General features: G+C 39.7%; 1 pseudogene; it reads left to right on the top strand.

Annotated features, from left to right (window-relative positions):
* Positions 1-12,213, top strand: part of LOC149233398 (putative acyl-CoA dehydrogenase IBR3 pseudogene) — a 39,763-nt pseudogene extending 27,550 nt beyond the window's left edge.
* The last annotated feature ends 10,335 nt before the right edge of the window (positions 12,214-22,548 follow it).

The following is a 22,548-nucleotide window of genomic DNA, read 5'->3' as shown; positions in this document are numbered from 1 at the left end:
TTTGATAAGCAGATTGGGTTTGGGATCCAACCTGAATTTGGAGACCGGATTGGGTTTGGAGCCTAGACTGGGGCTGAAAACGGGGTGGAGCTTGAGAAGCAATGAGCGTTTGAGTGTCCGGTTGAGCAGGCCCAGACAAATGTCCTTGGGGAAACAGAGGTTGAGCCATCTGGCTAGAAGGTTGGCCGTTGTTGAGGTTGAGGTTGGCCCATCTTCCCAGAAGTTTGAACTTGCTGGGTATTGGGTTGACCTTGCGCAACCAAAGGTTGTCGAAACTGACAAGATGGTTGAATAGGCTGAAAAATTGGTTGGCCTTGTTGAATTTGAGGCTAACCAACTTGTCCAGAAGGGTGGCCTTGTTGGGTACCAGGCTGGCCTTGTTGAATGTAAGGTTGTCCGGGGTTACCAGAAGGTTGCTCGAAGCATGTGAAAGAAGATCCACTGAAGGCCGAAGGTTGTCCCTGAATGGGTTGTCCTTGTGGGCCGACAGTTTCCCCTGAATAAGGTTGCCCATAGTACAATTTTCCGTAAGACTATTGTCCGTGTTGACCTTGATAGGGTTGTCCTTGAAAATTTGAAGACTGCGCTTGGCCACCATGATAAGCCGTGTACCCCAAGCAACAAATAATGGAATCGAGACCTCAACCATAGGTTGGGATGCTATGGGTCCCAGGTCGTAAATATGGGCTCCTCGAGAATCATATTAATTAAAAGGATTTTGTGGATCCGGATTCTGAAGAGCTTGGAGATATTGATCATATGCCCCCCCTGCTGGAATGTAACCAGAAGAAAGTGGGGCACTAAGGCTAGGGTCAACAACCCTAGATATGGGTGCTGAGGGGCCACTATTTGAAGGACCTGTCGAAGGTTCAAAAAAGTGGTAACAACTGAAGATGTAGTGACGACACTAACAACGGGGGCTAAGGAAGCCACACAAACAGTTGGAATAGTCGGGACAGATGTGACAGTGACATTGTGAATCTGAGGAGTGAAAGATCACGATGTCGAAGTGACAGTACGAGACCACATGGAACTTGTAAGGGGAGACCTAGAACCTATGATATTAGCTAGAGCATTATAGCGTAGAGGCAGCATGATACCAAGAGAGGTGACACAAAAGGGTGAAGTTTCCGTAGGTATAGGAATTTCACCACTTGCCATAAAGGACTCTTCACTCGTGACGGGGGTCATCTCATCCATGTCAGAAGAAGACATTGGGACCAAAACACTAGGAGGAGTAAGGGGAAAGTCTTCTTCGGAAGGCTCCCAAACAGGGTTCTAATGAATATCATAAGACTCATCTTCCGTAGTGAGAGAGTTAAGCGATTGGATACTTGGAATAACAGGAAGAGTATCACTAGCAACCGGTACCTCACGAGTGACAGAAGATGGGGATCCTTGGTCGCTTGGAACGGGAGATGGGATCGATGATTCCACCAGGATGATTTAACTCAAAAGACCTAGGGATAACTAATCAAGTAAGGAGAAATAACCGTATGCAAACTAAAATGCAACAATATCTAACAGGGTAGGTGTGAACATGGCCGAATAAATTTTAAGGCACATGAATAGAACTTGACCTTTTCATCTTTAAAGAGTCGAGAAAAGGACGAAACGATGACTCTAGTCACCTTCGATTATTTAATGAGCTTGAAAGGACAAGTGCTTAGATGGACCTTTTCTTTTAAGGATTCTGAAGAGGAACAAAAGTGACTGCTCTGGAGAAACTAGGAAAAAGGTTTACCAAACATCCTGTAAAACTACATATACACCTTGGCGGTCATATGAAAACCAAGGACTTTCCGTACAATATTCAATCTTCCCAAATGCTGTGTTCGGTGTGCTACAGTTAATAAGGTGGTAGACACAAATTCCTAGGGATATAGGATGATAACCTAGTTGGGTCTCCGAACATATACTCGACAGTACTGGGAGCACAATTCTGTACTAGACCGCTATTGAGTCACAGAAGGACGAACCACCCAACCTTAAGTGAAAACAATAGTGCCTAGGTTTAACGACGCTGGAGCATGTCTCTAGCCTAGACCTCTAAATAATGTGCGTTATGTTCCAATGCATTGTTAAGTTCATTTTAGATTTGATCTTGAATTATGTTTCAGTTTCCAGGCCTTACCATATGTATACAAAAACCTACGATGCAGCTAGAATGAGTAAAACATCTTTCACTTCAATGAACACGTACCTACAGGAGGGTAGAGAGATCATTCCCAAACCAAGAAAACCAAGATAAGTGAAGAGACACAATGCATAAACATATCAACCCTATAGTGCATGGATACTACTAATGATAGATTTTATCATTTGCTTTCGAATATGAAAACTTGAAATGAAAATACACTTTCACTTTCGTATACTAAATGAATGCAATATTTTGATTTTGATTGTTTTGAATTTAAAAGAAACAAACAAGCAAGTGTGAAACCTGGTTGATCCAAAAAATTGTGATCTATGTTTGGTAGTGAAAAGAAAGCGAATCAATACCAAAGATTGGTCCAATAATTGTCACTAAAAATCAACCAAAAAGAAACAAGCAATGGAGAAGGCTCAAACAAATCGACAAGAAGGTTGCAAATGGACCTTGGGTAAACAAGCAACCAAGCCAAGTGTTTCAAGAACTTGAAAGAACAAACTAGGTCACACAACCAAAAATGCAATATTCATTCAATAAAACCAATGAGAGAGTACCTTAACCATAAGTAATAAAAAAAAGCTAATGGGAAATAAAAAAAGAATAGGCGATCAACAGGACTGGTGAATTCAGGAGGTAGAATTGAAAAAACAACTCTACAAGAATCGTCGCGGGCATAACACCAGCAACTAGGGATGATCAGCCACTAGTTGTAGCAATAGAGCGATGTCGTCGCGAGAGTACACATCTCTTCCACGACGGGCTGATTTTAGGAGCTGTCGCGACTGTACGACGGGATTCAACAACACACAGAACTTTGCAACAGAGACAAAGCGACGTCAGCACGACTATTAAACTATTTTCAGTGATGATCTTAAAAACAATGACAGATGAACAAGAAACTCCCAAACAAAAACCAGTCAATCCTATAGACAATAGAGGGATTTCCTAGATTGACCCAGGTAACCAAAAACACTGATATTTTATCCCCAAAATTCAAGAGACACTAAATCAAAACCAAAACAATAGCAAACAAGAGAAGAAACATGCAAAGGACTCCCCAGTAGAGTCACCAACTTGTGATGCAGGAAAGTCTTCCCTCTTCTGATAGATGCAACCCCTCTAGCCCTAGAGTGGGTCCAGTCAAAGCAAGGACAAAACAACAATTAATTCCCTTAAATAGTCATCGTTGTAGGGCTACCTCAAACCGGTGGTTGATGAACTTCTGTTGCATTGCTCCAGCGTCCGTTTCCTTCTCCTTAATGAGCGATCAACCTGAAACACCACAAAGAAACAATAGAGCACGTAACCGAGGAACAATAATAATCTATTTACTCACAAATTCAAGAAGTCATGAGCTATCAAGTAAATTGCATACAAGACATAGGAAATCATCATTGATTGTATTAATAATAAATCAAGAGCAAAGCTTACAACCAAGTCTTGACGTCGCAAGCCTTCTCAGAGGGTCCAACCAGTGTGTTTCTTCAAGCATTCACTCTCAAAGATGGGTCTCCCAAATAGCAATATATCTCTCTCTATTATTCACAAGCTTTAACACAAGGTTAAGGGCACTCCACACCTTCTTGCAAACTATAAAGCAATCCCACACTTGTCACACTCACACCAAAACTATTTACCAAACTCTAAAGCAGCGTAGTACTGTACAACCAAAAGAACTAGCCAATGATAGCAATGGTGAGTGATTTTATAAGTGAAGGAGTCTCCATGAAATGAGGGAGAGGGAGCTTATCCTCAAGGCAAGCAACACAAAAGACGGAACTACCATGCCAGAGGGGGAAGGGAGACCCAAATTGACCCAACAACTAGGTCTAGAGACATCTAGAAGGCCGACTGTTGGAACGAATTCACCCAATCTAGATTGTCATTGGTCATTAACTAAGCTTTAGCATCGAAATCACTAGGAAGCAATGTATTCAGACTGATTGTCGCTAAAGATAGCTAATAGCCTCACGTCGGGACATGAAATCCAACCGTTGCTAGAAAGGGATGTACTCCCGCGACGGGGTCACGATAGGACTGTTTATGACAGGCGTCCATCGCGTATATTAAGTGTATTATCATGACGAGGCCAAAAACTTAGGAAAAGAGGGTCAATTGGCAACATAAGAGAGCATTTGTTTAATATGAGCATGTTTCATTGGACACATGACACAGTAGAAGGACTGGGGTGAAGGCAGTGACAAATTACTGTGTAACAGTGACCGTCGTCCCTTTCAATACATCCAAGCTCTTTTTACATTCCTCATTCCAGCAGAATGTGACATCCTTCTTCAACAATTTCTCCATAGGCATGGTGATATGGGCATAGCCTTTGATAAAATTTCTGTAATATCCCATATGTCGCAGAGTAGCGCACAACTTCTTTACACTCATCAGTGCTTCCAAGTTCAATATCACCTCTATCTTTGCAGGATCTACCATCAATCCCTGTATGAAAACCACATGCCCCAATAGGTTCCCAAAAGGGTCCCAAACGGAACACCAAACAGACACTTCTTTAGATTGAGCGCAATTTGGTATCTTCGACAGGCATACAGCATCAGGTGCAAGCTTACTAGCTAGCACTTTACTAGCCCAAACACAGTCTATTCATCAAAATATACCTCTAGGAACGTATGAATAAATTCCTTTAACGTAGGAATGACTACGCACGAGAAGATCACATGCACATTCTTCAATCTAAATAGCATTACCATGTACTAAAAGCAACCCCACTTAGTCGCGAAGGTCATTTTTCTCCTATCCTCCGACACGATTTTGATATGGTGGTACCCCGAGAACCCATCAATGAAGGAATATGCTTCCTAGCCACCTACATTGTCCAACACTTCATCTGTGAACGAAGTCGAGAAAGGATCATGTACGTAAGCATCATTCAGCTTTCTGAGATCCATGCATATCCTTATTTCGTCCTTCTGCTTTTTCTCTTGTACCATGATTGGGCTTACCTAGTCAGATTCTTCAACAGGTTCAATGATTCTTGCCGCGAGCCTCTTATCTAGCTGTAAGTGGACCTTCTCCTTATATTTTGGATTGAGACGGCAAGGCCTTTTCTTAACTAGCTTCGCGTCAAGCTTGAATGTAATCTTCATCATTCCTAGGTCCCCAATTATCCCCTTTAGATCCATAAATTTGTTAAGGAATAAATCTTGGTATTCATGGAGCAATTCAATGACCTTATTCACTGTTGTGTCATGCCAGTAGTCTCCAATATTCACAAATTTGGGTTCTCCCTCCGTACCAATGTTTACTTGTTTCATTTTCAATGGCATGGTTATATCAGGGTTCTCAATCTGCGGTCCTTAAACCTCACAGTGCCCTTCTATTTCTGGAATGTTAATCTTCCATAGATCCTCATATTCTTCTTCAATAGTCACGTTATAGCATTCTAGTGTGTGACTTAGCTGAGTGGCCCACTCAGGCTGAATCAGGTCCAAACGATCCTATGGTATCCTAAAGATTGTTGCTTTCACTTCTTGTAGCACCTCATCAATACAGTCAAACCCATCTTCAAAAGTAAATGTCATTATGAATCCCTCGCGCAGAATATCCCATTCACTTGTACCATGGCAGAGATCTGTTTCTATGTACCAATTTATTGAGACAACATCCAAAGTGTGACAGAACAAGTGCACCCATTCAGGTTGGGGATTTTCTCCATAAGCTTGGGCCCATTTGGGCAGATGCATGCACGGATCATCCTACCCATCATACATGTTTGTCATTCGCATCTTAGGTTTCCTGAATCATGTTCTCATCATCCTCCTACATTCGCGAGAATCATAAAAGCTTCCTTTATGTGTACCCCACCATCTTGCGGGTGTGGCATGCAGTGCCCAGTCCAACGTCTGGAAGTGTTGCTTTTCTGGTACCTCCCTTTGAAATGCGTCCAAAAAGATATCTACCTAATTCAAGCCATCATAAGTAGGCAAATTTCTTACCTCTTAGGATACACAATGTAGCGATTGGGTCATCATGTTGCAGTTCAGCGTAATCACTTCATGTAACCAATTCTGCCAACACTCTAACTCTTCATCGGAATCTAAAGTTCAGGAACTCACGCGAATCCCATGTATTTCATCCATCCACGGTGGGATTCACCCAATCTTGGTCTCACGTTTTTATCTTATAGATACAGTCCAAATCTTCATCACTCTCATAATCGTGGACTGGTTCTGTATAGTGTGATCCTTCAGCAGGATCTAGAGGTACTATTATGCATTGCGATTTCTTCTCAAATATCATCTTTCACTTCTTTAGGTTGATTACACTGTTCATATCAGTAGCCTAGTTAATTCCCAAGAGCGCAGGATAGGGATTGTTGTCATCCACTATCTCTATTACTTCAAAGTCATCGAGCGCACTCACACCTTCAATATCCACAGTCACCCCCTGCAGCCACCCCATGGGGATGATCTTCTGTTGATTTTCATCCTTAGTTGAATCGGAGACCATTGCAACGTGGGTCTCCCCATTTGTTCCCAAGTCTGCTTTGGTAGGACGTTCGCATCTGATCCTAGGTCCAAAATAACCTGATCCATTTCATACTCTCATATCTATGCGGTCAATATCATCTCTCATCTTGTCCTTGTTTTATGCTTGCCAATCTTTCTTACTACGCGCGGCTTACCCTGAGTGGTTCCAACACATCTATTGATGAGCTCTTGTAACCCCTTCACAACCTTACTATTGCGCAGTAACTTGATGCAGGTCTCCAGAAAAGTTGTGAGCATTGAAAGGTCCATCTCCTGATCAGGCTTATCCATGCTTCCTGAGGTGGAGGCCTCAGTGAAGCTCTTCTTAGCTTCCATGAAGGTTTCACATGCACGCTCCAAATCGAACTCAGCCTCCTTTGTTAGAGCTTTGTGAACCCATGTACTGTCTCCTAGCTATTTCCCCTTGTCATCTCCTATCACGATTCCACTTTTGAGCACTATATTTACATTTGGATCCTCTTCATGTGGCTTGGACCTTATCATCTGTATGTTCTAAGTCGACAAAGGTGGTAGCACCCCTTTTTCACGTATCCTTACTATCAATGTAGGAAATTCTTTCGTTTCATGATCAAACAACGTGAAATAGTTGCACAATGAACAAATTGGGTTAGTACAATCACAGACATAGTGTCTTGGTCCCCCGCAATTGTAGCAAATCAACTGTCCTCGACCTCTACCGGGTCCTCCTTCGCCTTGGCCTCATCCACACCCATGAAATCCTATCCACGCCATCCCTGCGCTCTGGTTAGGGGATGTGTTTCTGCTTGAACCCTATAAGCGGGATTTCTATCCATCATCAATTCATAATTCCCGCAATTGTGCTCATCATGCCCTACTGACCTACAAAAGTTGAAAAACAGTTTTTATGGTGTCTGTACAAACTTTTGCAGCAAATTATAGTTATGCATGGCATGTTTTCCTAATACTTTAGATATAGCGCACCATAATGTAGGACCCGCACTCGGTCCTTATTGAGCTTCCAGCCTCAAAGGCATCGTTCCTCCTCTAGCAATGTAGTTCACAAAGACCGGGCAATGGTCCTTGCCCTGTCCCTAACACTTTCATTTCAGGCACCATACTTCTTTGTGCACCTCTAGTCGAACTGTTCTGTCCTACTTCTGACTTTGCATCTCAAGGCACATATTCTTCAAATGTGCATGGATTTGCTGAACCCCCAAATTTGGATCTTGCATCAGTGTTTCATGTAGTCTCATGGAAATATCCAAGGCCTCCGCCTGAGTTATTATCTTCTGCTCTGACAATGCAACCCTTAAGTGTGACAATAGCGAAGCCACAAACCACTCACGATGTTGTACGTCTGTCAAATTCATGTTGGCTTCATGGATCGTACACTTCAACCTCTTATCTAGTTCCTAAGGTGTCTTGCCTGGTTGCTTTCACGATTTCTTTGAATCCCACAATTGACTGTGATTCAGATTTAGGCCTACTAAATTCTCTATTTAGTATTGTATAGATGTCTGCCACTCCATCATTCGGGCTATCATTAGAGTACTTGACATACCAGGTTAGTGCGTGATCTTGCAGAGCACCAACCAAGGTCACCTTCTTTATATGATCATCTGTAACACCTTGAGCTTCCCATACAGCTTTCACAACGAACTAGAATTGGTCCAGGTCCTCATTCCCGAAGCCTTTGAACAAAGGCAGCTTCACTGAATTTGCCATAATGAACTGTGGTGGAGGTGGAGGTGGTACGGGTGAAGTTGCAGGTGATGGTGGTGAAATTGGAAGTGGTGTGGGTAGAGGTGGTATTTGCAGGAATCCTTGTCTTATTAACTGAATAGCACTTTATGGAGAAACCTTCACTATCCCTTCTTCGTCACCTCATGGAGGTGAAATCAAGGGACTATACTCCGAACCCTTTCTTCCTTTGTTCTTGTAAGTTTTTTCGCTTCGCGTAGTTCCGAAAATCAAGGTAGATGCATAATTCGTCTTTCACACAATAGCATTTTAATCCAGGTATTCAAAGATTTTACGTACTTACCTCGTGGTCCTTTGAAAAAGCGTTACTCTGCCTTGCTGTAGCTGACTGAGGTGTTGATCGTGAATTCAGTCATAAATCCTCCTATGACGCGATTGAGAAAATTATTAACAATGCGAGCGATCTTGTCCTCCGATGCTTCCAATTTCTGTACTAGCTCCGGGGTCAAAACAATAGGACTGTCAAGTTTCCACCTTCCTTGGCTATCTGTTAGCTTCACGATCCACTTGGATAGCTCAACCGAAAAGGAGCAGAAAAAGATCTCATGGATCTCTGTATACAGATACATGTCCAGCTGCTGTTCTTTTGTCAGTGACGGGTGTTAGCGCTTGAGATTTCACCCTAGGCTGAGAAAAGTAAATCTTCAAGGCTACATCAAACCATTTCACCTCGTAGTTAGCCCTACGAGGTAAAATGGTTTGATGTAGCCTTGAAGATTTACTTTTCTCAGCCTAGGGTGAAATCTCAAGCGCTAACATATTGGCGACCATACTGGGGAGAACAAACTTGTTTGTGGATTGATGTGTTTGTTTCATAAGTCTTAGACGGAGCCTGAAGTTACGCCAAAAGCCTTCGAAAACGCTCTTGTTTTACATCAGCGTTAGTAGATAAACACTGCTTCAGTCAATCTCCGTGAGCTTGTGAAAACAACACTTCGGTTGCATTTTACCCCAGTACATGCGATCAAGGTGCAGATCTGATGCTGATGGTGGACAGCAGTCAGACACTTATGCAGGCTGAACCATTCACCTGGCGACTCCAACTCGATCCAGACATTCCAGTGCCTGTTGATATGTTCATGCAATGGTAGGGTATGTGGCAAACCCTGCACTGTGTGAAGCTCTAAACGAATTTAGAGAAAGCTTAGTGGATATTGAAATTAATGAAGAAGTTTTAAGTTTTTTCCTTCAATGTTTGAAATCTCTGAATTATCATCCTAGCGTCTGTGAGTTACTTGTTGAAATAATCGAGAAGGAGATTCAAGATTTAGATGAGCAGATCCAGTCTTATGATTTCCAAGACCCTAAAAAGTTCTGGGAAATCCTTCCTCCTGCGCAACAAGAAACAACAGACTTGCCTATAGAGGTACACATTGACAATGTGCAGCTGGAAATTTGCATTGCAGAGTTGGGGCAGCCAACAGAGTCCGGTGTCCGTGATCCTATTGCAGCATACATGGACACATTTTTCAGGTTGATTGACAGATCAGGCTGTCTTTTCTGTGACCAGGGTCATTACTTGCATGAAGGGCTGCCAGCAATTGCATCTGTGATTTCGTGGCAGCGTTCTCAAATGGCTTCATTTCCAGGTTTACTCGAGTGGTTAATTTGGCATTTTAGCATTACCTGATCTATTGTTTGTACAGCAGATTAGAATAAGTTATGTACATAAATAAGCAGCTATAAGGGCAGCATCTTGTTTCAGTTGGCTTTTAGTTTGTTTGAGTTCAGTTTCAGTGTGAAAATAAGTCTTCAGTTGTGTTGATTTATGTAAAATGGACTCCATTGCCCAATGGTGGAGGCACGGTCTGCTCTCCCAAAGTTCTGCGGTTCTTGGCACCTCCACGGAGTGGCAGATGCCATCCCAAATGGAGCCGATGTTAGACTCCGTCTCATGTCAGAGATTGATTCTTCTTCAAAACCCTGTTTTGAAGAAGAAATCATTAATATGTTGCTTTTTTATGTAATTTGTTTTTTAGCTCTTCAACTGGCAGCGACTTCAAAAGCCCCTATCCCTGCACAAGCACAATTCAGAATATCATTAGCAATCAGAGGCAAAAAGCTATGTGGAGAAAATACCAATTGCAGCAGTATCAATTGCACAAGTTCATGGTGGTATTTTGAAAGATGGTACACGGATGGTCGTAAAGATGCAACACTTGCAAATAGGGACAATGATGCGTTATGGTCTTCGTAATCTTGCTTGGATAGTTTATGGAGACAATAAAAGGGAACCTTGAAAAGAATAATTCAGACATATTGTAAGCCCCTGCCTACAAAATAAGCAGTGGAACCCTCCTTCATCAGGAACGTGTCATTGGTGTTTTAGATTGGGAATTGTTAACATTGGGGGACCCAATGTCTGATGTTGCTTACAACTGCATGTGTTTTCTCATCAACAACGAGTTTCCAGTTCCTCAATATGGCTTTGATAATGGGATAATGCCAGAAGGAGTTCCTTCTCTGGAAGAGTATTTGGCGAATTATTGTGCTGCAGCTGGTGTCCAGTGGCCTGCTAAAGATTGGAAGTTTTATATTGCATTCTCTCTTTTTCGTTCAGCATCTATTTTTGCGGGGGTTTATCATAGGTGGTTGAAGGGAAATGCCTCAGGGGGGAACGTGCCAAGTCTGTTGGACGCTTAGCTATATATTTTATTGATACAGCTTGGAAGTTTATAAGTAGGGATTCAGTACTTCCAGACAGGCCACCATCTTCTGCTTTTGGAAATGTACCATTGGAAACAGATGTCTCTTTATCCCATATTCCAGCATACTCTCAAGATATGACCATCAAAGGAAATGGGTTTGTTCCTAGTGCAAGAGTACAGGAATTAAGAAAGAAGCTGATGAAAGAAAATTCGATATTCATATCAAGGATAGGCATGAGAGCTTGTTGCTTGGGGCTGGTCTTTCCAATCTTGAATATTCGTATCTTTGTGAAATCATGGGTCGCTCAGCTTGGGCTCCTCAAATTTTTCAACTCCTGGTAGAAAGAGCCTTGACTGTTTTTGGTTTCGATGATGCTCCTCATGGCCATGCAGAGATTGTCTTTGAGAATGTGTAGGTTCCTATCAAAAATGTCATTCTGGGAGAAGGCCGTGGTTTTGAGATTGCACAAGGACGGTTGGGTTCAGATCGATTACATCATTGTATGAGATTAGTTGGTGCTGCCGAACGTGGCATTGAAATGATGGTAAAAAGAGCACTCCAAAGAAAAGCCTTTGGCAAGTTGATCGCACATCATGGATCATTCTTATATGATCTTGCCAAGTGTCGTTTAAAAATAGAGAAAACAAGATTTTTGGTACTGGAAGCTGCAAATCAATTGGACTTGTTTGGCAATAAAGTTGCCAGAGGAACAATTGCCATGGCTAAGGTTGCAGCTCCAAACATGGCTTTGAAAGTACTTGATACAGCAATCCAAGTTCATGGTGCCGCGGGTGTAAGCACAGACTTTGCACTTTCCTACCTCTGGGCTTCTGCTCGAACTTTGCGATTAGCGGATGGCCCTGATGAGGTCCATCTTGGGACTATAGCAAAGCTTGAATTGTCTAGAGCAAGGCTCTGAGATCAAGTTAGTATGTTTTATCTAAAAAAATCCATCGAAAGCATTCATCTCAACTAGATAACATTCTCAGAAAAAACAAAATTTGGGGAAGGATACTTACAGGAGGACATGAAGAATGTTAAATTCTATATTTTGGTATGTTCCAACTTGTAAGTTTATTTGAGAACTACCGTAGGGTGAAGCAGAGCATAAAGTTTCCATGATCCAAAGGGAACTATAATTTGTAAATAAAAAAAACTATCTTTCGAAAGTCACCAGCTGTGTTTCTAGAAGACAGACATACAAACCAATGATCCGAATTCTGTTCCGTTTCCATTAATAAAGATTGGAAAAGGGTGAACGTGTCTCAACACAGAGATAACTTAGAACCAGCATTGACATGCGGAAATTTTGTGGCCGAAATAATATGATGACAGCTGGCTCATGAGCGCTATTCACACGGTGCCAGAACAACAGAATAGGATTCTATTCCTATTTCCCCAGATTTTAATTAATGTTTCAAACTGGATTTGCGCCCCATGTGTCAGTCATTAGAGGATTTCAGGGAAATGTTGTTCTATGTTTAGCATAGAAGAAACGCCTATTTCTAATTTTTGTAATTGTAATTGTAACAGCGCAGAGGATTTTTGGGGTCAATTTGTTTTGCCTGGGCAGCATGTATTTGATATATTAAAAAAAATTTATTTGTAAAGAGAGTGAGGGAGGGGAGTTTTTCTGAGCGCTGGGAGCTGCTGGAGAAGCAGAGAGCTTTTTTTTTTTTTGTACAGTTTTATGACAGAGAATTGAATGGAATTTCACAGCTCTGTTTGCTGAGATTCATGTGGTATGTTGATTTAGCATAAGTTTTTCCCTTTGTCTCATATGTAAACTGTTTTGTTTCATTCACCTCATGATCATATCTATTTGAGCAAATGAAGTGATTAGGTAGGAATTCATAGTATTATATGCTCCTCCTATAAGTTTGTTCAATTCAATGTTTTCTTCTGTTTAAGGAGGATTCGAAGTATTATTTGCCCTCCTTAGCTCCTCACCAGTCTTGCCATCCCATTTGAAACCAGATTTGGTGTTAAATTGCATGCCTACCTTGCCTCAGTTGATAACCTGTGTAGTCATTATATTTCTCTGTTTCAAGCTGTGATTTTGCCCATGCAGCCCAGAAAAGCCCCGTCATTCCATTAAAAAACCCCAAAAATCATTAAATCCAACCCCCTATCAATTTACTAGCCTAAAATCTTTATTCTTAATTGGTCAGCCTAATCATATTGAAAGATCTACCGAATCTGACCCGAGAGAGCCTTCTCATACCTCGTAGGGCTAGCTACGAGGTGAAATGGTTTGATGTAGCCTTGAAGATTTACTTTTCTCAGCCTAGGGTGAAATCTCAAGCGCTAACAACGGGTTTCTATTCTCATGTGCCATGAATTCGTGAATCTTCCTATCCAACCAGTCTCTGATCTCCTTCTTAGTTGGATTCCAGTGATAGGACATCACACATCTCTTATGCAGATTCTGGTCCCAGCAATGGAACCATTTGTTGGCTTGAGTGGTCCTGACCCAGGTTCAGTGTTAATTAGCCAAACAAATCCCTACACTACTTTCCCTTTCGGCATTAGCCCATAGAGTGTGGACCGAAGTCTCACCTAAAGCAGTATGGGGGGATGCTCGAACCAAGTTTCTGCACCCTGAGATGGTTGTGATGTCATTTGATTCCCTCTATCCCTACCTTCACACAGGTCACTTCGCTCTAGGGCTTACAAGACAAGCCCTCTATTTTGTCCTTCAATACCCCCACGAAAGGGTATGATCGACCTTCGCACAGCCCTAGCCTGCTGTTCAGGTACTTTCGCGTTGTTATGGTAACGTGTCATGCAGATTCCCCAATTTATCTAAACGACTTGCTTGTCTTATCAAACACTTATAGTTAACCCTGTGTAAATAGATAACCATAATTGCATTCAGTTATACAATGTAATTGCTTCATTCATGCATCATATAATCATAATAAAGGACATTCATACATAATAGATCAAGATGCATAAACAGAACAAAGACACTGAAATAGTAGAATATTTATCTTTATTGATATCTTCCAAGTGTTTACAAACTTTATCCACCCCACGCACACAGCTGCAGGGGTCTACGTACTCATCTACGAACTTCTACCCTAGGCCTTTGCGCACTCAGATGCATAGCCTCTACCTACGCTACGGCCAAGACTTAGACTTCTTACTTCAGAGCTATGACTTTCTTACATCCTTTGACCTTTTAAGCACTTAGATCTTAGCTCTTTTTATACAATCCCATGGTCCGCGGAGCATGGGTAGATCTCTTACAGCCAACTTTACTTTACAACACTAAGGGTGGACAACCCTTGATGACTTATGACACCTTCGCACTGCACAACCACAAAATGTAGAGTCTCTACAATTTTATTACAAAATTTGACTCAAACATGGGCTTTTAGCCCCAAAACTGTCCTTGGGGGATCCCACTCCTAATAATGAAACTCTCTTAGATTCCATGGTAATAATGAATACTAGAGATATTCTCAACAACTGTTATGCTTGTCAGACATAAAGGCCATTCATGGCAAGCAAATGCCAATTTTAAGCAAAACAACTTACAAGGAAAGTTCAAGCAACAAACTAGGAACTAGATGGGGAGGATTGCACATTTTTTTTTATAGGGAAGATGGTTGCTTGTGGGAACTACGCATTGTGCAGTCCCAACAACCAAGGTGGAAGCCTGCTGGTTAAAACTGTGCAATGCGCAGTTCAGCCTAGATAGAGGCCTAGGAGAGACTGCAGATTATGCAGTCTGAGTGACCAAGCTGAGAGGCTTGCTCCCGAAACTATGTAATGCACAGTTGGAACCATATTGATTTATGCATTGTACAATTCCATAGGCTAAGCTTGTGGCTCAAGCCTCCAAATTGCACAGTGCCAACTGTGCAAAGTGAAATTTGGCCAAGGGAAACCGATATCTGCCCAAGGGAAGTGTGAAAAAACAAGAAAATATAAGAGATAATGTGAAATGAGTGTAGATATGACTAATTGTAGATTAGTGCATCTGAATCAAGTGTATAAATTAATCAAATGAAAGGAAAACGAAGTAAGTGAGGAGAGTCACCTCAATGTTGACCATTAGTGCAAAAATAGGAAACATAATGCGACACTTGGGAAATACAATATAAAAATTAAAACAACACTTTTTCAAGTTAAAAAATTTCAAAATGACAGCAACCATAAAGAGAAACAAGTGAAACATCACTCACACAAGCCAAACGAAAAAAAGTGACAGAAAAAGTGAAAAGAGATGCCAAAAGCAAAACTCACCTAGAAAAGTGACGACTATCACATCGAAGGTTCCTTGTTCTCCTTATATATTCTAAAGCTCCAAGATAAAGTGCACAATTGGGTTTTAGAAGTGTTGATTAATAGATTTGAAAAAAAATAGGTTTCATGATACGCGTGTCTAAAATGAAGGAAAAGGCGACAATTGGCAGAAATTTCTAAAAATAAGGCAAGTGCCTCCTGCGGGATACTAAAAATAGATCCCTATTTTTTAGGGATGCATTTTTCTCTTTGCTTTTTGATTTTTTGGGAAAACATTCCATGAGCACTACCGGGAAAGACTACACAATTTTGGGGAGCTCAATAACTTTCCGGCTCAGAGCACTGCATAGTTTCTGAGCTTAGTGAGGATTGCACAATTTTTGGGCTCAATGCTGGGCTACCTCCCATGACTGCACATTTTTTGAGCTCAAGGCTCACTGGTAATTAGGACTGTACAGTTCCCATAATCAAGGCTACTTGCCCTCAAGGATTGTGCAGTGTATGGAGGCAAGCCCATAACTACAGTATGATCAATATCGGAGATCAGCTTGGACTTAGAAAAATCAACTAAGAAAGAAAAAAAAAGCAAAAAATGAAAAGATAAGTCTCAATTGAAGCACGAATACCTGGGCCAGTTCGAGATGAGTTGCTATGGATAGTAAGGAAGGCTCCAAAATCAAAGTATAGAAAACATTTTGGAGGGTGGTTGTAGCCGCTACAATAGGAACCAATTGACTTTTAACAGATGCACCTATTAATGATGAAATTCAGGCCATTGAATTGGAGAAGTAGCTACCTACAATACTAACAAATAAAATTAATTCATTATTGGACCAAAAATAGTTAAATGGAATAAGGACAAGGAGTACTTTCAATACTTGATCATGTCAAAGAATCAACTACTTGAGAATACCACTTGGATGACAACAATAGAAATTTCCAAGTAAGCCACGAGTTACATTGAAAATATGTAGAAACAATGTTCATGAACGTGTTTTTTTTTCATTCCCTGAAAATCTTATGTAAGAGTATCACATCTTTTTCCTGAAAATAAGTTTTTTTCTTATGTTCTAGAATAAGGTTAAGAAGTTTCCTTTGTAATATCTCTAGAAAGTCTAGATTGCTGCATAGAAGGATTAGTGTGTAATAAAAAATACTTGCATTATTTTCACATATAGTTAGAGAAAATCCCTCTATTCGTTCAAATTTTCTCCAAAATTGAAAGAAATCAATCGATCCTATGAGGATTAAAAACATTTCCTTCCTCATGAACAAATAAAGATCTAAAAAGCATGACGGGGATAGGTGAGTGTGAATGAGTAACAAAAGTTGTATGTTACTTATATTCACAACATCATAATTTAAAATAAAATATTTAATGTATAATAATTTATTTAATGTTATTATTTTACATATGTTAATGATGATGCTAGAGGTGTATTGATGATGCTAGAGGTTCAAATACACCGGGAATAAATTTGATTTATTACATTTAAAAAAAATAAGAGAATTATTATTTTTTCTTTAGAATTTTAGTTATGTATTGATTTTGTAAAGAAAAGTGTTCATAGATCATTATAGTTTTAGTGAATGAAAATGTTAGGAAGTTTTATTTTGTTATAAATATTTTCAAAATATGATTAAATGTGGGTGTATCTAAGAAAATTTAAAAGAAAATGTGTTTTATATTCAACCTATTTACATGGATTTTTTCAATGCATAACATTTTAGGAATTGATCAATGATATGTTTCACTATGAAAACAAGGAGATATTCTAAAATAAGGTTTATCACCTCTTTATAATATCTTAATTTTCTTTTATCTTCTAAAATTCCACCACAATATCTCAATTTTTTTTGTAAGTTTGGTAGGACTACATCTTCATCATGTCCAATATATCAATTGAACCAATGACTTCACATCAAAGAGTGTCTTAACAAAACCCCCGATCATCATCTATCCAAGACCCTATAGACACAATATCTCTTTAATTTAAATACAATGATATACTTATTATTATTATGCAAAACAATATCCTTTTTCACATCTCAATAATTTATTTAACACTTTTGTCGTCTTTGTGCCCACCTTACTTGAGCCAAAGACAAGTTTAACTAAAATTTAAGTGTATTATATGTTGTTTACCTTAGTTTTGTATATTAAATATGTAATCATAACCCTACTTCCATATTAAAATAACTCATTTTTTTATTTAAAAAAAATATATAAAACACTTTTAAATTTATGCTATATTTGTACACTATTAATTTATCTACACCTATCGAATTTTATACAAAACATCACCATCTAACTTTGCTTTACTAGACATTATTGAATTAGCGTCTTCAATCTTTTATACGTAAACTATATCCTATGAAGAGGACTTTGATATATTATTTTCCGAGCAATTCGTGATAATTCGGTAACCCAATGCAATTTGTCGCGCAAAATAAATCGTTGCATCAGAGTCGATCCGATCGGATATCCCATTCATATCTATTATATCAAATAACGTACCGATTCATAAATTTATTGACTTTGAAAGCAATATTTCATATGCTTATTTGGACGCAATAATTTTAGTTTCATTTACCAAAGTCAATATTTTACATTTCATTAGTTTATTGACTTTGCATAATGACGATTTTAATTTATTTTCTCTAAAATTAATATTAATTTTATAATTTTAAGAAAGTGATATTAAGATCAAATCCAACCTGTCTTGCCTAGTCAAATAAATGCACTACCCATAGCTATGAAACACATACTATTTAAAATTCACTACCGAGAGCTATGAAACACACTATTTAATTACATTTGTTCACATTTCAACATGTTAGTGTTATCTCATGCAACAACCTTCGTGAATTCCACTAAAACAACTATATGTAATGCACATTTTAAAGTGTTTTTTTGATTTCCAATGGGCATGGAGTAATCGTAAACAAATTGAAAGTAGAAAGGAGATGAACTTACATTAGCTAGTGCTTTTTTGTTGATTCAATGCATAATTTTGTTTTGTAAGCTTGTTAGGACTCTCCAATTTTCGTGTTTACATGTCCATTATTCACCCCACTACGGGGGAGAGTAGCACAAGATTCGAACCCAAGATCTCTGGTTTGATGAGACTTAATTTCGACGACCATCGCCACTTGAGCTACCCGAGGTGGACGACTCAATACATAATTTAGGTCGAAGTAGATAATGTAATTAAATTCCTAATTTGTTATTACTTTTTTCTTTGCTTTTGGACATATAATATGCAAATGCCTATCAAATATTTTAGTGCATTAGAGTATTTAGATGAACATTTGTCTCACTATCATAGTGTACTCATGTTGCTTATATGCAACATTCATATAGTAGAGAACACACATTAGAGATATGAGATTGTGTTTTTAGATATATAATATGCCATGCTTATTAAATACTTTAGTGCATTAGAGTATTTAGATGAACACTTGTCTCCATATCATAGTGTACTCATGTTACTTATATGTACCATTTGTATGGTAGAGAATACATTAGAGATATGACATTGCACTATACTTCTATTGTAGCCACTACAATAACCCTAATTTTTTTAGCTTGTATACTTAAATTTTGGTTCTCACTTGCTTTTCAAGGTTTTGTCTGCTTGGGATAGTTCAATTGGCAATAGTCGTGGAAATGAAGTCTCACCGATCTAAAAGTCTTGGGTTCAAATCTTGTGCTATCCCCTCGATCGGGGTGAGAAGTTGGACATGATGAAGATGTAATCCTATCAAACTTACAAAAAAAGGAATTAATGATCATTCCCATTTCTTGACTTGGTCAAAATCCTTAAATAACCTAACTATCATCAAAGGCTATGGTTGATTCTACTTTCACGAAGCACATTGTCCATGCTTGTTTTCATTTCTTCATCCCCATTCTCATTATATGAGCACATTATAGTGTGTGGCATTTGTAAGCATCAAAGTTGCAACAAATCTTTTATCCCTCCTCCTAGGGCTTATGCATTTACTGTTTATAATAGGTGAAAGGTGCTTTATTTTAGGAGGTTGTGAGAAATGTATTTACACATGCCTTTACATGCACAAGGTTTAGGGGAGGTTGTGATAAATCCAGAGAATATTCCCTTATTAGTGATGTTATCAAGAAAAAGTTGATCAACATGCATTGCAATAGAGAAAAATCCTCCATCAACAACTTACCAAGTTACAACTACGAGTGGAAATCATCAAGTAATTAAGTATATGGGAAATTCAATAGCCATTGGCAGGGCATATGTAAACCAATTTGTTTCTGCTGAACATCATCCTAATCAAAACAGGAAAAGGAGTCAGAATGTAGATAGACAAGTTTGAAAGTGCAAGAGTTGAAGCATACTTACACCGATATATGTACTTTGCATTCTTTGTTTTATCACACAAAATGAAAGGAGTTTTCTGTTTAAACACGTTTGGCAATTCAAGTAAGCCAAGGCTAGAGTCAACATTGGAATAAAGCTCCCACTTACCTAGAACTAGATTTTTGAAGCATCATTCAGCCTGTAGGGACATCATACCCCTGTGACTATGACCCATGATATAAGGGCTAAGTCAAGAGCATGAATAACACACAAGGATATCTTCTTGTACCCTTTCAGATCATCATCCCTTAAATACTTTTGTGAAAACATAAATGTACATCACTTGTAGTAGTGAAATACTATAACAGCCAGGTTTTTCAAGATTCTAAACCAGTGTTTAGGGAAGACTCCAAGGGTAATCAACTTTAAACTTACCTTTGTGACAACAACCTTAATGACCTACTGTTATCACAGCAATAGAAAAAATAGGCGGAGCTGAGAGTGATGTTAATATATTTTCAAGAAATACACCTATCATCTAAAATATAAAGCAAGAAAGACTGACCATCACTGACCACAACACTCCTAGGAATTCACCATCAATAGATGAGGAATTTAGCACATACTCTATGTTGGCTTGTTGGGGCTTGACCCAGGTTCGAAGTTAATTAGCTAAACAAATCCTGGTACTACTGGCCCTTTCGACAACAATCTGTAAAGTGCGGACTGAGGTCTCACTCGAAGTAGTATGGGAGGGTGCTAGAACCAGGTTTCCGCACCCTTGAGATGTCTGAGACGCTCAACTGGTCCATTGTTTGTTCCTGCACATAGGTCGCTTCGCGCACTTCCCTGTTCCTCATGGGCTAATGAACTGCCTTCGTGCAGCCCTAACCAGGGGCTATGGAGCTCCCGCGCTGCTAGAGCCACACTCTGTGCTCTTACCTGTGATCCTACTTATCTTCCAGTACTAGTTGCTTCCATTCGCCTACTTGAATATCTTATGTTAATTAGTTATACAAAACATTCATACAAGTTCACGTAGTAAATAAACAGTATACTTGCAAATTATATCCAATCTTGCATTAAACCAGGAAAGGATACACATAAATATAGTATAACTTCTCTTTATTGATTCTCCCAATGGTTACAGACTCAACCTGCCTTGTGCACTCAGCTGTAGTGGTTCACGCACTCAGCTGTGGACTACTAGGCCTCTGTACACTCAGCTGCAGAGCCTTTTCCTCCTCTACAACCCATAGACACACTTTACACTTCCACTCAATCACTTATACTTGTTCTCTTTTCTCTATTCTATCTTCTCTATTAGTTATCTTATACACTTACAACCTCGCTCTATTTATACAATCCCATGGTCTGCGGACCATGAGTAGGTCTATCTGGCTGACATTAAATTACAAAAACTAGGGCGGACAACCCTATGACTCTATTATATTTTCACACCCTGTGCTCGCAATTCATGGAGCTTTTACAAAAAGATTGAGTCAAAACTTAGGCTTTAAGCCCCAAAACCTGCCTTAGGGGGATTCCTTGCCCAACAGGCCCCTAATAGAAACATCGTGACTCACCCTCAAGTCACTCTCTTAGTGCATAGATATTTGCGCGGAGTCCCTGCAATTGTGCTCGAACTACTGCAAAGTTAACAATGCACTGAGCTGCTGCCTACTAGATCTGTTGCATGCATTGTTTCGAGATCACTGTGTCGGAAGTGCTTCTCTACATCTGTGCATGTATCCCTTGCATGTTTGCAAGCTTGCCTTCAATTTCTATTGTGATGGTGAAGGCCTCATCGATCCAAGGCTAAACGCGTGCCTTCAGGATTGCTTCCTTGTGTCGTGCCGCATCCACCTGTTCTTTCAGCGCTTTGGCCTGTTGCATCTGTGTGCGCCTCTGAGTGAGGGCCACTGTCTGCATAGTTCCTTTGATGCTATTATACTGCTATTGGAGTTCTTTCACCTCTATCTCTAAGTGTTGGATGTTGTGGTCCTCCTGCAGATTCGTGAGGACCTCAAATGATAACATGCTGGTGCAATGTTGGCTTAGTAGGACCTAGCCTAGGTTCTGAAGTGATTTAGCCAAGAAAATCCTAGTACTACTGGCCCTTTCGGCAACAGTCCAAGGAGTGCCAACTGAGGTCTCACCAAAATTAGTATGGGAGGGTGTTGGAACCAAGTTTTCGCACCCTAGGGATGTTTGGATGAAGTTTCTAGAGGTTCGCAATCCGAACCTAAGCGCTTGCACTACTCTGTGCAGTTGTCTGTCCTTCGCAACCTGTGTCACTACCTTCACACACCTCTATAAGGGCATGAAGAAAGTACTACCCTCATCTCTATTTTTACTACACTATTATATTAGTGCTTAACTTAACTTGTGAGGGCCCAATATTCTTATTACTTCATTCAAAATTCAGGTAAATGTGCATAGTCATAAATAGTATAAATGCATAAAGATAAATAGAAACATAGATGCACAATATTTTGAATCAAACTTATCTTTATTAGTATTCGTTTTCAAGTACAATCCCACTTACAAACCTGACTCTGCCCTGTGCACTCAGCTGCAGAGCCTCCTCCTACTACTATGACCCAATGCACTTCAACTTTTCTCTTGTGCTTTTACCATGCCTTCGCATCTATCTATTACTTGCTTGACTACTAACTATCTTTACACTTAGAGCCTTGCTCTATTTATACAATCCCATGGTATGTGACCATGGGTAGGCCAACACAATTTTACATTAAATTACAATTCTTAGGGCGGACAACCCTATGACTCGATTATACAATTCGTGCTCTGCACCTACACTTTGCGGAGTCTTATAATACAATTGACCAAAACTCAGGCTTTAAGCCCCAAAACCTACTACGAGGGATCCCATGCCCAACATGTAGTCTCGCATTGC

The sequence above is a fragment of the Pinus tabuliformis genome, chromosome J, assembly GCF_031772625.1.
Source record: "Pinus tabuliformis cultivar Carrire ecotype Pingquan chromosome J, CPIR1, whole genome shotgun sequence".
In the NCBI taxonomy this organism is placed as follows: Eukaryota; Viridiplantae; Streptophyta; class Pinopsida; order Pinales; family Pinaceae; genus Pinus; species Pinus tabuliformis.
This window is presented reverse-complemented; position numbering and strand designations above follow the sequence as displayed.